The sequence below is a fragment of the Pinus tabuliformis genome, chromosome 3_1 (genome assembly GCF_031772625.1).
Source record: "Pinus tabuliformis cultivar Carrire ecotype Pingquan chromosome 3_1, CPIR1, whole genome shotgun sequence".
NCBI lineage: Eukaryota > Viridiplantae > Streptophyta > Pinopsida > Pinales > Pinaceae > Pinus > Pinus tabuliformis.
The window spans coordinates 10,963,577-10,979,124 of record NC_142301.1 but is presented as its reverse complement, the minus strand read 5'-3'; positions in this window follow the sequence as shown (position 1 = coordinate 10,979,124).

Sequence of the window (15,548 nt, the reverse complement as noted above, 5' to 3'; positions counted from 1 at the left end):
ACAGGTTGAGGATACTGAGATCCGTAACCAGGTTGAGGGTAGGATTGATAATTGAAAGGTACATTTCCCGTACCTTGAACGTAAGATTGACCTTGAGGTGGTTGATAACCTTGACTCGAGTACTGACCTTGGGGTAGATACCCTTGAGGTAAGTACTGATACTGGGGTTGACCTTGATGCATAAATTGATACTGAGGTTGACCTTGGGGTACATATTGAGGTTGGGGTTGACCTTGAGGAACGTATTGCACCATAGGTACATACTGTCCTTGAGGTTGCCCCCCAGCCGCAACTTGTGTACCTTGAGGTTGCCCCCCAGGCGGTAATTGACCACCTTGAGGTTGAGAACCGGGAATTGAACCTGACATCATATAAATGTCTCCTACACCCAACGGTCTATTACCATTGCTTCCAGCTAATGACCCATGTCCAATGGGTTGAGGAGATGCTCCCGCAAAGGTACCAGAAAGTGATTGATACCCAGTAGGAACAGAAGGACCACCATACAAGAAAGATTCAGGGGGTTGAGAAGACACGGACGACTGACTAGACATATTTACAGGAGTATAATACCTCCGGCTAGATAAGGAGTACGAGGTGGAGAAAAACCTATCCCTGAGTTGTCTAAATAATTAGTTAACGAAAGGTACCAAGTAGTACTTCTAGGTGGACTGTAAAAGATAGATTCACGCTCTCTTAGATCAAGAGTAGGTTGATCTTCAAGAACAGGGCCTATTTCTTCTTCTGGAGTAAGTTCTTCAATAGCTAACAAACCAGAAGGAAGATTTTCGGTTATGACTCTTTCTACCCTAGGTGAATCAGGAACACTAGAAGTTGGAGTAACAGGTTCAGATATTTCAGGTTCTTCGCCTATATCACTAGTAGATGAAAAACTACCAGCAAGCTCAGAAACTGCAACAGCTTCAGGATTGTAACCTGTTTCTAGACTTTGGTAATCTAGATGGACTACCAACGAAGACTCTCCTTCTTCAGGTGAACCTACTCTACTGCCACTAGGAGGAGTTACGAGGACTTTCAAACCTTCTAGATTACTCGGGTCGTCTCGAGGAGGCTCACCCCGAAGTCTACGGGATCTCCTCAACAATTCGGCCACGGAAACAATCTCAGGAGACTGGCCCCGAAGTCTACGGGACTGTCTCGGTAATTCCGCCACAGTTAAAAACTTTTAACTACTGCACACGCAAACAAAGTAAAATCTCAAAGCAAACCACCTAAAGTCTCTAAAGAACCAAACAAATTTGAATCACACGCCTAAAGAATCTAGGGCGTCAAACCATGCACAAACAGTAGCCTTCCGGACCGAAAACACTAGTTGGTGATGAAGCCCAACATCGCCGAATTTAGTACAGAAGTGGTGGGTGGAACAGTTACCCCAGCAACCTGCTTAATGAATAGACCGGCACAAGTCCCTCCACTTTAACCGTCTCGAGTGAAGTGAACCTCTCGGAAAATCCAAGTGAGTCTAGCCGACGTCTGCTCCAGGTACAGTGGGATCTTCCCTCCACCGTCACCTCGGGTAGAATCCTAAAGATAATGGTCACTAAGGTTACCAACAGCAACAAATACACCTGGGGGAACAGTCTACACTCCGACAGCACGCAAGGGCAGAGTATCAAGCTCAATCCCCTTGCCGGCTCCTTGACAATAATCCAAGGTTTACCGACAAGTGACCCCTGGCTCCTCGACAATGGTTAATCTGAGGTTTACCGTTTGTAATACGTGCGTGTCTGGCGTCGTTCCCAACGAGGGAGGATTGATCCCCTCACTGGTTCGGACACGAGCTCGTGCTTCTCCTTTAAGAGGAGCTTTCCAGAGTATAAATGAAACAGTTGGATTTATCCTACCACAAGATCAGCTACTTGTTTGGTTTTGCTGTCTTGGAGAGTTAATTACTCTCCTACTCCAAGACACTAGCCTGATCTATATTGGTGTTTCAGAGCCCTAGTAAATAAAAAGTTACTAAGTCGATTTTACTTTAAGCGTTAATTTTATGGTTTTTCTTTAAGACAAAAGGTAGTGGAGATGAAACTGGTGGTGTGTAGACTCGACTCTCAACCACTACAAAGATGCACCTAAGATAATTTACACTACTTTCCTTTTTCCATGAATCTCCTAGCCAAGAGAGTTGAGAGAATGCAAACTTTATAGAAAACAACTTTCTTAACAAAGACAATCAAAGAAACAATTCTCTTTATCTTTTCAAAACATGCAACTCATGACCACTAATTATTCACGAAATTTCCTTTTCTTCAAAAGACTACAAATGCTACCAAAGCAAACTTGTTTTCAAAGAATCTTTTGTATTTTTCCTATATTAATCAAGCATGTAAAACTATTTATCGAAAATCAAATTTAACAAATCTAAGGCAATCAAATCAAAATCACTCAAAAGCAAATTAAAGGGAAATTTACCTAAAAGTAAAACTAATGAGGACAAAAGCCTACAAGGATGATTCCCGGATGTTTTACTCAGTCAAAATGTAACTAAGGATCAGTTCATGCAGAATCATAAACTGATCATAAAAAACAAAATCGAAATCTTTTTGTTCTTTAAAAAAAAAAATAAAAAAAATTCAAAGTTCAATGAATAAACGTTTTCGAGATTCGCAAAGAGAAGACACAAAGGTAGGTCTCTCACAAGGGTGAATTTGATGACAGGCCCGACTCCTAAGAGGGTTGAACAAAACCAGGGAGATCCAAAGTTTGACAACCTCTAACGCCAAAGTCACTACAGGACCAGTTAAAAATCAAACCCTAAGGCAAAATCCCTATGAATTCTACCAAAACTCTCGACACTAACGGAACAAGTCCAGGTGAAGATCTCTGACAGTAAACTAATGGATCTGGGTAGTAAAAACAAATTAAAAACAAAAATCTAAAGAGCAAAAAGCAAAAATTGAGATTTTCTCAAGTTTGACAGGGGTACGCAGGTGACCTGTTTACACAGGTGCGGGTACGCTCTGTGCACACAGTCGCAGTGCGTACAAGTACGCACTGTGCTGAACTCAAAGCCTGCGTACTACTGGCAAAGCTAAGAAAAATGAAAATCTAATTTAACTCTAAGCTAACCCACCCAAACACACAGTCAGACAGCCAAAAACCAGAAAACAAGCAATTTTCCTCAGACCAAAATATCAAATCAAAAAGAACTCAAACACATTCATGGATTCCCCAGCGGAGTCGCCATTTTGTCACGCGGAAAGAGTCGACGGTGTGGACACAACCGACCTCCCTAGAAGCCTAAGACTTTCTAGTGACAAACAAGACAAATAGGAGCAATCCTTCTCTAAATATGCATTTATACTATGTGAAATCAAGTGTTTTAGATCTTACCTATAACCCAACGCTGTTGTAGTAGTCCAACTTCGTTGATCCGGATGAGCTCCTCCTTCTCTTCGAAACCTGCATTCACTAACAATCAAACGATTAAATAGCACCTGAATATCACATAAAATAAAACACATTTAACATATAGACCAAGGAGTATATGAAACAACTCATAAATAACAAATTGTTGAGAAGAATGCACTTATTTGTATTAAAAGGTAACAAAAGAAACCATTACAACCTGAGCCTTGGTGTTGTGCAAGTTCCTCCCAGGGTCCACAAGAGTCCTCCTTTACTCTGATCAGCTCACCCACTTCCAAATACAACAAGTAAAGATGGTAATCTCTCCTCACAAGCTTATACAAGGAAGTCCTAATTCCAGCAGCATCTACCCTTAGGAATGTTCAGCTTTCAACCTCTCCTCCCTCTGGTCCAATGCATGTATTTATAGTGCTGTAGAGGAAGTTAATCAGGTCCACCATCAATGGGATAAGCCCCTCTTTTGGGTGGGTTAGCTCCCCTCTTGATGGGATAAGTTCCTCTTCTATAGGGATACATGAACCATCTGGAGGCGCTCCATACACGTCAAACAAGCTTCTAGAATGCTCTAGAAATAACCACAAGTAACTTTTTTGGAGTGAAACTTGCGCTTATTGACCTTTACAGGAGTACACACCCATTGCTTTACAGACAGAGCGTACAAGTACGCAGGTATTGTGAACTTGGATTGCGTACTCGCAGGTAAGGCTGAGAGAAACTGCGTACCAGAGATAACTTGACTTTAAATGACTTTTCTCTCTTTCTTTGAGTTTGCCATGGAAAACAGAGGTATGAGACTTGCCAAGGAGGATAGTATGACAGGTGATGGAGCCATACAAACTGCAAACAGTCATGGTGACATTTTTTAGTGTAACAAGGGAGTCAAGCTTGTGGGCAAAAAATTGTCTTTTAGCTCAATTACTTCAGCTTCTGCCTCAGCTATTTCATCAAAATTCATTTGTTTGAGCTCTTGTACATTTATGTTATCAAAAGTGGTCGGGTGCAAAATTTGTTTAGCTGTCTCAGCTGATATAGTTTGCTCATTTTTGCTTACCAATTGTTGTGGGTTATCCATGGTATCGGCATCAATGTTTAAACCTGAAAATTCTTGTTGTAAAGTGAGGAAATTATTGATCTGTGTATCATTTTCAAAGACTTGCCAATTCTTGATATTATCTGGGACTGCAGGCCTGTGTTTGATTTCAGCTGTGAAATGGTGATTGGGCTCGAATGGCAGCTTGCAAGTGCTGGCAAAAGTTGCCAAGCTATGTGCATGTAGATTATGGCTTCTTGAGATTTTTTAAGTTGGGATTCTGAGAAGGTATTGAGTATTTCCATGGCTGCTCCTCTGTAAGCTCTTAATCTCTGATCATTTGTGACAAAATTTCCCTTCATTTGCTGTATAATCAGATCCGAATCTCCTAGAATTGAAACTTTTGTTGCCCCTAGTGTTCTGATCAGTTTGAGACCTAACAAAAGGGCTTCATACTCTGCCATATTGTTTGTACATCTGAAATTTAGCCTATATGCATGACCCTCAGCATGGTCAGTTTGCATGTTGTGGATCCATACCCCTGCCCCTGCTCCTAGTTTGTTTACCGAGCCATCAAATTCTAAATACCATAAGATTTCTTGCTTGTGGTCAGTATTGGGAGTTGTAATCATTTTCGGAGTGGGCAGACTTAAGTTTTCTGTTTCATGTAGTTTGTCTTGTATGTCGGTTACATCAATTATTTCAACAGTGCCTAGGTTTTGGACAACCGATCCTTCATTTATGCAGATTTTTTGCTCTAAAGCCAAAGATTTATCATCAGTTGGAGAACACATATCAACATTAAACAAGATGAACGAATCCATATCAGAATGGATAGAATAGATAGGAAAGTTTTGGAGCTTTTCTTCACTGTTGACCACATATTTCATTAGTGTTTCACGGTATAATCTCTTTGGTTGCCCAAAGACTGAAATAGTGGCATAGGACATGTCCAGTTGCAAAGATCCTTGGAGTTTGGCCCCCCAAGATCTTGATAAAAGCATACCATATTTGGGTGGAATATCAGCTACCACCACGTCCATCAGGATTGTTTTGGTTGGGTATTGGACCAAGGACACACACAAATCCTTAATTAGGCCTAAACACTTGACTTGACTAGAATCAAATGAGAACAAGTCTTTGTATGGTCTAGTGATATCTAGGTTTAGTTTCTCCATTACAGCTTTGGGCATTAGGTTGTGTGAAGCTCCTGAATCAAACATTGCATTGTGCAACACTTTGTCATGGATGTGTAAACTGACATAAAAGGGTAAAACCCCTCCGTTTGCTGTTTTACCATCGACTTCAGGACCAAAAAGCAACTCGGGTTGATCATCTAGGACATTAACAGCATCCCTATTCTCTGGTATTTGCAGCGACCTTTTGATTTGATGTCTATATACATCATGTTTAGCAAGCTCAGAGAGAGGAATAGATATCTTTAATTTACCAATTTCTGCCTCTAAATCGAAGGGTTTCTCTGATTGAGTCTTTGTGCTGTGACTAGCAGATTTTCCTTTTTCAATTGCACTTTCAGCGATTTTCTCTTGGTCTTGAATGTTATCTTGAGGTATTTCTGTTTTGGAAGTATTTTGAGGAGCGTTGTTTAAATTCTCTTTTGAGGAAGGGAATGTAAATGGCTGATTTTTAGAGGGGTGTATCTTTGATATATCCTCCATAGTTACTTGTTTTAGGTTTGGGTCTGTTCTATCAGAGGGTTCTGTGAGGATAACCTTGTCTTTTATTTTCTTAGGCTGTTTAGCATCCTTTGGTTTGATAGGTTTAGATACATCTATGGTTCTACTTCTCAATTTGTACTGCTTGAGAACCTCATATACTGCTGCATCATAGCCTTCTCTAAAGTCAAATGATTCTCCGAACTTGGTTTGGAATTGATTGATATCATGATCATCTTGGTCTTCTTGGGTTAGAAAATTTTGTTGCTCACTGTTTAAACCCATCAAGTTGATGTGAGGGTCCTCGGTCGGTTCACTAGATGTTGATGTTTCAGCGTAGTTTTCTTGGAAAGGAGGTCTGATATCCTGATCGGGGCTAGCCCTTCCAACATTTGGGTTTTGGTTTTTTCTAAAGTTTGGGTTTCTGATAGTATTACTTTGTTGTCCTTCCCATGATGATTTTCTTTCAATAGTTCCCACTCTATCTCCAAGACTGTGCATGCTATTGATGATTGCATCCAATTTTTGTTCAACTGTCGAAGGCTCTTCTTTAAAAGTAGTTCTTCTCTCAGCTCTTGCTCTGTTTCGCTTGGCAATCAGGTTTGCCTCCACACTAACAGCTATATTCTGCATGTCAGCTAGGCTTTGAGGGGCTCTTTCCCTCAACTGATATGCCATGTCGGAATCAAATCCATCAGGGAATTTGTATAAAGCTAGATCAGGTGGAGGTCTAAGGTTTTGTGGAATAGCATTGTAAACATTGTTGAATCTAGCACAATAGTCTAAGACAGCTTCTTGTGGGCCTCTTTTGATAGTGTCATACTCAGATAGAATGTGCAGTGGATCTTTCTTCTTTTCCCACCTGTTAAGAAATGTTTGGTAAAGAGCCTCTGGGTCAGCTATGGAATTTGCAGGAAGAGCTCTAAACCAAGGCCTTACATCTCCAGTCAAACTTTGGACAAAAATCTTCATTCTTACATCATCATCATCTATTTCATAATTCTCAAAATAGTCCTGCATTTTCTTGGTATGTTGCAGGGCTGTGTAAGAACCAGTACCATCAAAATATGTGATTTTGGTTTGATAATCCTGAGGCATAGCCCCTGGATTTGCAGGTAACTGTAAAGGTGCATAACCATTCGCCATATTTACAGGGATAAATGGAACAGCATGAAGAAATGGAACAGTTGGAACAACTGGGATGTAAGAGGAAATAATAGAAGGAGTATGTGTAGTGGATGAAGGTGTAGGGAAGGTGCTTTGAGAAGTGGATGAAGAACTAGGAGAAGTAGGAATAGTGCGTGGATGGAATGAAACTTTAGTAGGGGTTGGAATATAGCTTTGTTGAACTGTTTCAGAGCTTGAATCAGCAATATCTTCTTTTCGCTCTTGTTTCCTGAGAATCTTTGGGATTAAATTAGGATTATCAAAAATTGCTGGGGGATCTGGGTCGGGATTTGACCTGGTATAGCGAGTTTTCTTCTTTGGAGCCAGCTTCCGAACTTGTTTTTTGGAATTTTCTGAGGATGCTCCCCAGTGGAGTCGCCAATGATGTTATCACTCAGGTTGTCCCTTGGCTCCTAAGGGATACGACCGAGGTAACCACAAACCAATCTTTGGATTGCAGGTTCTATCCTACCTGCAATCAGAGAGGGCTCTCTCTTTATAGTTTAGCTTTGTTTTGGATGAGATTTTAGGCTAGCTATGATGTACATGTTTTTGTTTTAAGTTTGGTGGGATGGATGATATTTTCAAACAGAGGCGGCATACAGAATGTGAGAAGTTCAGACCATTGGGCAATGGAGTCAATGATGTGAACTGCTGGGTGTGATTTCTTTGGTAAAGAGGGGACTATAGAGCAAGATAGCTAAACATGGAACAATCTTCAAGCTGGAATTAGGATGAAATGAGGTTAGGGAATGAAAGGCAATTAAGAATCTTTCATTGTGCTAATAGAGGGAAAATGAGTGAATATTATCTAGGAGCAATTAAGGATTTCTAAACAGCATTCAGAGTGCAAGAACCAGGGAGACAAGAGCAATAAAGGATTCTTGCCTATGCTAGTGCTGAAGAAAACATATAAAAATCACAGAAATTGAGCACAGAGTACAGCGAAGTAAAATCTGGGCTATTCTTCTTTTCTGCAATTTAGACTATGATACTTGGATGATATAAAACACAGAAATAATAACACAAGAGTTGGAAACACTTATTGATCCATGAGGTAACACGAGAATTCTGTAATATGTTCTTCTGCCATCAAATCCACAACCAGCCAGTTCATAAGCAAAGCATTCCAGCAATCTTTGTTCAGAAAAGTTCTCTCAATTTACAGCGCAGTCCAGAATGACTTTTATCAACCAACCAACCAACCCTTAATACATCTTTCGGGGAGGTATTTATAAGACAAAATATGTACAAACAAGATCTGATAAAAGATTTGAGGAAATATCTAAAGATTAACCTAACGTAAATTGCAAGAAAAGTGAAAATATCTAGTTTATGCTACGCTGGAGGCAGATCCTTCAAAGTTGAGCTTAAAGGCGTCCTTGGTAGCTCTGTGCCGACTGTCTGCAATAACTGTGCCTTGAATTCTCATCTGCTCCTCTTAGTCAGCTCGGATTTTCATTAATTCTGATATGATTTAGCTTTTAATTCTGTACTGATACTCTTTGACTTGTTGGGATCCTCTTTAATGTTCCTTTGATGTGGCTTTAACTCTTCCACTGATATTCTTTTAATTCTTCACTGATACACTTTTCCGCTGAACTGATACTCTTTTTCCCCACTGATACTCTTTAATTCTACTAAATCGCCCTTGCTTTATCATTGTTTGGCAGAAATAGAACTGCTATTATGTCATGTTGTTGCTTTTCTGTGTGCTGGGAAGTCTTTCAGCGCTGGCATCAAAATATTACCCAAAAAGGAGGAGGACTGCATAATGGCGGAGGACTGTACAATGGTAACTTGTGCTGAGGCCACAAGCTCGCTGTCTGGAGTTATTCTGCTTAGAGGCGGTTGAAAGTGGCTGAAAATGTTATCTGGTCCCTTTGCACCTGGAGCGCGCAGAAGCAATGAACAAAAGCATAAGAAAAAGCCTTTTTACCCCAAAAATGGGCCAAAACGACCTAAAGCGGGAAATTGATGATTTTTAGAGGGCGGCAGCAATTACTGTAGATAAAGGAGAAATGGATGAATGCGGGCCGTTGGATCAGGCGAGGGCAGATCCAACGACTAAGAAGAAATTGCAATATCCCATCGGGGGTGGCAGGGGGTCATGAATATATGGGATAGACAATGTAGCGATGAGCGATAGCGATATCGCATTGGCGATCGCATCGGGGATGAAATGGGAGGAAGGCTTTGCGATAAGCGACGACTTGCGATAGCGATATCGCATCGGGGGAATGGATTGGAGACACGCATCGGTAAAAAGAAATGGGGGCATATGAACATTGCGATAGCGATTGCGATATCGCGTCGGAGGGTTGCAGTCGGGGAAACCACAGAGGGGGCCAACACTTGTGATTGCGATCTCCGACTGCGATATCGCGTCGGAGGGGGCCAAGATGTATCGGAGGAGGGTTTATAAGGTCAGAGAAGGGTTCTTACTAAGTTTCAAGTAAACTTAGTAATTCCCGAAGAACAATACTTATGGTTATATTTCAACCAAAGGCGGGGATATGTATATATTGGGGCTTTTTATCATATTTTTAATAAGGGGAGGGAAATAACATGGGATTTATATAATAAAGTCAAAAGTTAATATGAAACTTGAGAGGAAAGCGCTAAGTATAATGTTAGGAACTTAGGCTTTAAAAGGGAAAAAGGATTTATACAAGAGATATCAAATGTTTATGGAATACGATGAGTAATTTAGTGATATTAAGCAGATCTTAATATCTCTGGGGGAAATTAGTAAATGATTTGGGAAAGTGTGAAGGGGAAGTTAGTCATGCCTCGCTTGAGCTGCTCCAAGGGAAACGGCTTTGCACTTGTGATTGAAGTAAATTCAACACTTTGAGACACAAAATTTATCACAAGTCTTCATTCTGCAACATCAAAACTGCCTACGCAGCCTACTTGCCTAACATTTTTTCTTCTTTTTGGATGGGTGCACTTGGACTAGCAAACCCTGATTTTCTTCTTTTCTTTTGGCTATCCTCCTATCTAAATCTATCCTTATTTCTTCCAGGGGCTCAGATTAAGCAGTTGAGCACCCTTGTTTCTCTACCTATCTAGTAATCTGCCAAGATTAAATAGTTTGGACAGATCTTTATTCTCTATCTCTAAAGCAAGAAATTTAAACCTAGAGAGGCCAAGATTAAGCTGTTTAGCCTTCCCTTAACTGTGAAATTCTTCAAAAATGGAATAGTAGTGGCATTTGAGCTAGCACACTTTCCTGGCCTCTTGATTGGGGTTCATTTTCTTTTATTTTTCTCTTGGCCAATTCATTCTTCTTCTTGCCCTTTGATTTTTCTTTTAGGGCATACCCTCTTTTCATATTTTTTTTTTTTTAATTTTTGATTTTCTTGGAAATATGGAACCTTTGCAGCATGGAAAGGATGACATATTTGGCATTTCCACAGTCAATCATGAAAAATGACACCTATCGGTATAGGAAGCTAACACTACGAAAACACTAATTTCGTAGCGCAAAACAAGATTTTTACACTATCTGCGCTACGAAAATGTGGATTCGTAGCTAGTTTCAAAATTTCTCCAAAATGATGTGAGATATGACTTCTAAAGACATGGTGAGGCTTCTAGGACATGGAATAAGGCTGTCAAACTTTATTTGAAGATGGACGTGAGACTCTAACCCTATGACTTAGACTCTAAAACATAAAAATGACTTCACCATGACTTGAACATGACTGATACAAGAATTGAGAAACCATGTAAGTTGTCCAAATTTTTTAAGGAAGTTTTACAGTGATAACAGAACCCACTATCATCCTTTCGAGATTAGACGGGTATGATTGCCCTCTCGTAATATTGGTTATAAGTTTTGAATCTCCTATTCATTATAAACTTTGATTTCCTTACACAAAGGTTTAAGTCATATCCCATTTAGTACTTCTCTCCAAGTAAGATATCTTGTGAACAAGAAGGCAAGTAATATTTGTGAGATTTAAGAATGATGGCTCTCTCCCTGGTGAATGATCATACTAGGGGTATTGGAAGAATAGAAACTAAATTGTGTCAAAATATAAACTAAATTGTGTCCTTTTGATGGTTATTTGTATCGTAGAGCAAATAAACATGTGCTATTACAAATTACAAATGAACTAATATTCTGGTAATAAATTGCAACTCCAGTTTCTTATAAAGAAAATGAAACTCAAGTTTCTTAGAAGTATGCAAGTATTAGTGAAACTATTTTGACATAATGACAAAGAAAATTTGGTAAAAGAGATGAAAAATACCAATATAACCACGCATAATGCATCGGAATATTCAAACTTTAACGATGTCTGCAACTTTAATAACCCATTTCAATAATTTTATCATAAAAGGTTGATGGCCAAGAAATTTACAAATCACCCCTTACTAGAAATTTGCCCATCAAATTTCCTGCTAGTGGACACTTATCCACATAGTAAACTTAGAATAAGAGCAGATGTACAGTGTCCGTGGTTGATTCTTACCAGAGGGCGGCCAATATCCTTCTAGATAGACATCCACTACTGAGAGTGGACGTGTTTGTTGGTGCAAGAATGTTCGCACATGTGCTCGGAAGTGTGCTCTTTTTCCATCATTGCACCGATGATTTCAAGATATTTGTGGGTAAAGCAGAGACCATGACCATTAAGTGGAGGAAAATACTAACTTTGTATTAAATTTGGTTGGTAGTATCAATCACGCAGGTTACATTGATAGTGACTCTAAAAGTGGATTGATCGAGACCGGAAAGAAAGAATGCAGAAAGTCGAGAGAATTTATGATACAACCACCTCCTAATAATAACAACATAATAACACACAGTTTATTATACTTGTCGAAGACGTATATTGTAATTGGTTTTTAGTCAAATTGCTATGACTTTTAATAATAAAAAATTTGCAATAAAGTTTTGTAAAGTTTTTAAAAATTATCATATTAATTCTATTTAAAAATTAAATAAAAATATATTTGGTATTTTATGAAATTCATTATTTTTAATTTTCCATTAGATAAACACAATGAAAAGACAATTTTTATGGGGTATTAATTGGAATTATCAATATAAAATATTTAATTTTAAATTTTAAAAATATAAATTATTTTAAAGTGCCACCTATTTATAAATTGTACCATGATGATTAAATGCAGGTGGTACTCACATTAATCTAATTCTAAAAAAAATTAAAAAATAAAAATTTAAAATATAAAAAAAATCAAATTTTTATTATTATTTGCGAGTTTGGGTGTTTGACCAATCTAACTTGTAAAGGCGTATAATGATTCTCATGTACGTGATCTGATTCTCAATGTCTGGCAAGGTGTGATCTGATGTGCTATTAAATGCTTATTATAAATATACAATGATGTAAAATTTCTTTTTAGTTAAACATTAATATATAGGATATCAAGTTATGAATCGGCCGCCCCTCCAAGCGCTCTGTCCCATACATCCTGCCTCCATGGACATCAAATTAATTTGGGATGTTAAAAAAACTTTTTATGTTTTGAATCAGTGTATTATATTATTTACTAGCTGTTGGCTAGTTGAATTGTTTATGAATTAAACATTCAAGTACCACATTAATTGTCAACCAGGGTAAGTCTTTTTGTTCCAAAGGCTACTGCGTACTGTATGTACTCAAATCCTAAAAGCATTAAAAAGCTGTAGCATACGTAACTCTTACGCTAAGTCCTTACGATACTGTTAAAGTAAAAGCAATTAATTAAAACCATAAATCTGAAAGGTAAAATGATGGATGCTCTGTTGGCAGAGGATCAGGACCCTATCCTCTAGGTGGGGACATTCAGCACCTGCCTCTGTAATCGGATTACTACAACACACTGCACTCTATTTCACCGGTGAGAAACAAACTCAAATAATTAACGAAACAGGGTACTAGCAAAACAGAAATACCAGAGGTAATGCTATGAAATCCAAACAGAGTACCAGAAAGAAACTATTGCAAACTTACACACTGTCAAGAAAGTAAATGGGTGAATCTTGTGAGGAAGGTGGGCCCAGTCCCTCTCACAAGATTCCCCAGGAACGAGAAGACTGAATTAAGTGCTCAAAACAGTTTTATATTCATCTGCCGAAAAGATCCAAGTACAATAAGTTCAGCCTTGCTGAAGTTCTCAAAATCTCTCTTTACAAATTGATTCTCACCACACTGATCGATCCCTTTTCTTATGTAGATGTCTCCTCTTTATAGAGGAGACATCTACTACAATAGAGTATTACAGCTCATTCAGTTAATCAAAAATAAGAATTACAGAGTGCTGTTACAACAGTATGACAATATGTTCTTTCTTAAGTTCTGGATGTTACACATCTGGTAACTAACTTCGACCGTCTTCTCGGGATCTTCACATTCCTTTGCCGCTTCGCCATGCTGTTCTGCTTTAGACAATGCTGACTGTGCGCTTCTTGCTTTAGACTTTCGCTTAATTATGCCGCGTCATGGTTCTTTAAATAGTTGCTATCTGTTATATGCGGCTGTTACAAAATAGCTTGCTTTTGGTGATCGTTGTTGCTGACTGTAGCAACTACGGAGTTGCTGCTTCTGGTGTTGCAGCAACTACGTAGTTGCTGTTTCTGGTGTTGCAGCAACTGCGTAGTTGCTGTTTCTGGTGTTACAACAACTATACATTATATTTCCTGCAAGCTTAAGACAATTACTTGACAGTTTAGTCAGCTTTTCCAAAGATAAATACAAAGATATTCACGAATATGCAATGAACAATTAAACATAGATATGCGGAAAGTTACTTCGTACCTTGGGGTAATTATGTCATTATAAAATCAAAAGCTTTCAACCTATGACTGCAAAAGGATAATAATACGGCAAAAAGATAGGGTCAAAATAGGTCAATTCTGAGTCCCAACATCCCCCCCAACTGAAGAGATTGCATGTCCCCATGCAATGGCTACTCTGAGTCTGAGTCGGAGAACTGGGACGAACAATGTAGATTACTAAGACAATAGCTGTAGGGAGTGGCATCAAACTTATCCCTGAATCCAAAAACAGTTTGTATGTGCTTCCATGCTGCTGCTTCTTCCCTGTTGGATAAACCAAACTGGCCCTTATACTCATCACCAGACAACCATAAAAGTGGAAATTTGAATTTGTAACCCATCCAGTTTTCAGCACAACGCTGCATGCATTTCACATACTGAGGTACCCTTGAGAGTGCTACTTGCAGATTTGATGGGTTATATGGGTGATATTCCTGCCTTTCTGTGGGGCAGTTGTCCCAAAAGAATTTATTTGTTAGATAATCTTCGGCATAATCACATAACCAATCTTTTGTCGGCGCGTTTCGAACCAACCAGTGTGGTTCATCGTCAGGACAAGTTGAAGAACCAATCCGGCTTAGCGTGATTAAATAGCGTGTGCAGAGACTCCAACAGCTATAATGCTAACGGCTAATTTTGACCGAATGATCTTGGTCAAACCACTAAATTAGTTAATATTTCACGAAAAAACTAAAAAAGGTCAATAAAGGAATTCATATGGTAATTTAAATTAAATAGTTATATTATTGTTATTATCCACTTATCAAGAGAATACATATTTTAATTCTGATGGTCATTATATATATTAATTAATCTATATTTAATTATTATAAAATACAAGTATTAATCTATATTTAATTAAGATGGTCATTCTATCTCGTAACAAATATTAATTAATTTATATTTAATTATTATAAAATACAAGTAAAGGTAATCAATCATTATTATTTTTAGGATTTAGTTATACTAGGTAATTGTGTAATAATTAATCTATATTTAATTATTCTACAATACAAGTATTAATCCTTATTTAATTATGATGGTCACTAATCTCATAATATATATTAATTAATCTATATTTAATTATTATAAAATACAAGTCGAGGTCACCAATCATTATTATATTTAGAATCTAGTTCTATTAGGTAATAGTGTAATAATTATTTAATGGTCTTAGTAAAGTTAGATCTTCACTATTTTATTCCTATAATATCTCATATATAATATTTAAATATATTGGTCAATAAAATAATAAGTTATATAAAATAATATATATATATATATCAAATAATCTATATTTTTAATAATTAATAAATCCAAATAGATTGTTAAACCATTAATCTTCCTAGAATTTAGTTATATCATGTAAAAACCATAATTTAGAGTTGTTACAACCAAGCCTGTTAATAATAGAATAACTAATATTATTGTTTATTAATATTAGAATAAGGCATGTTTAATAATTGACCATTTCTTAAGTGATTTAACA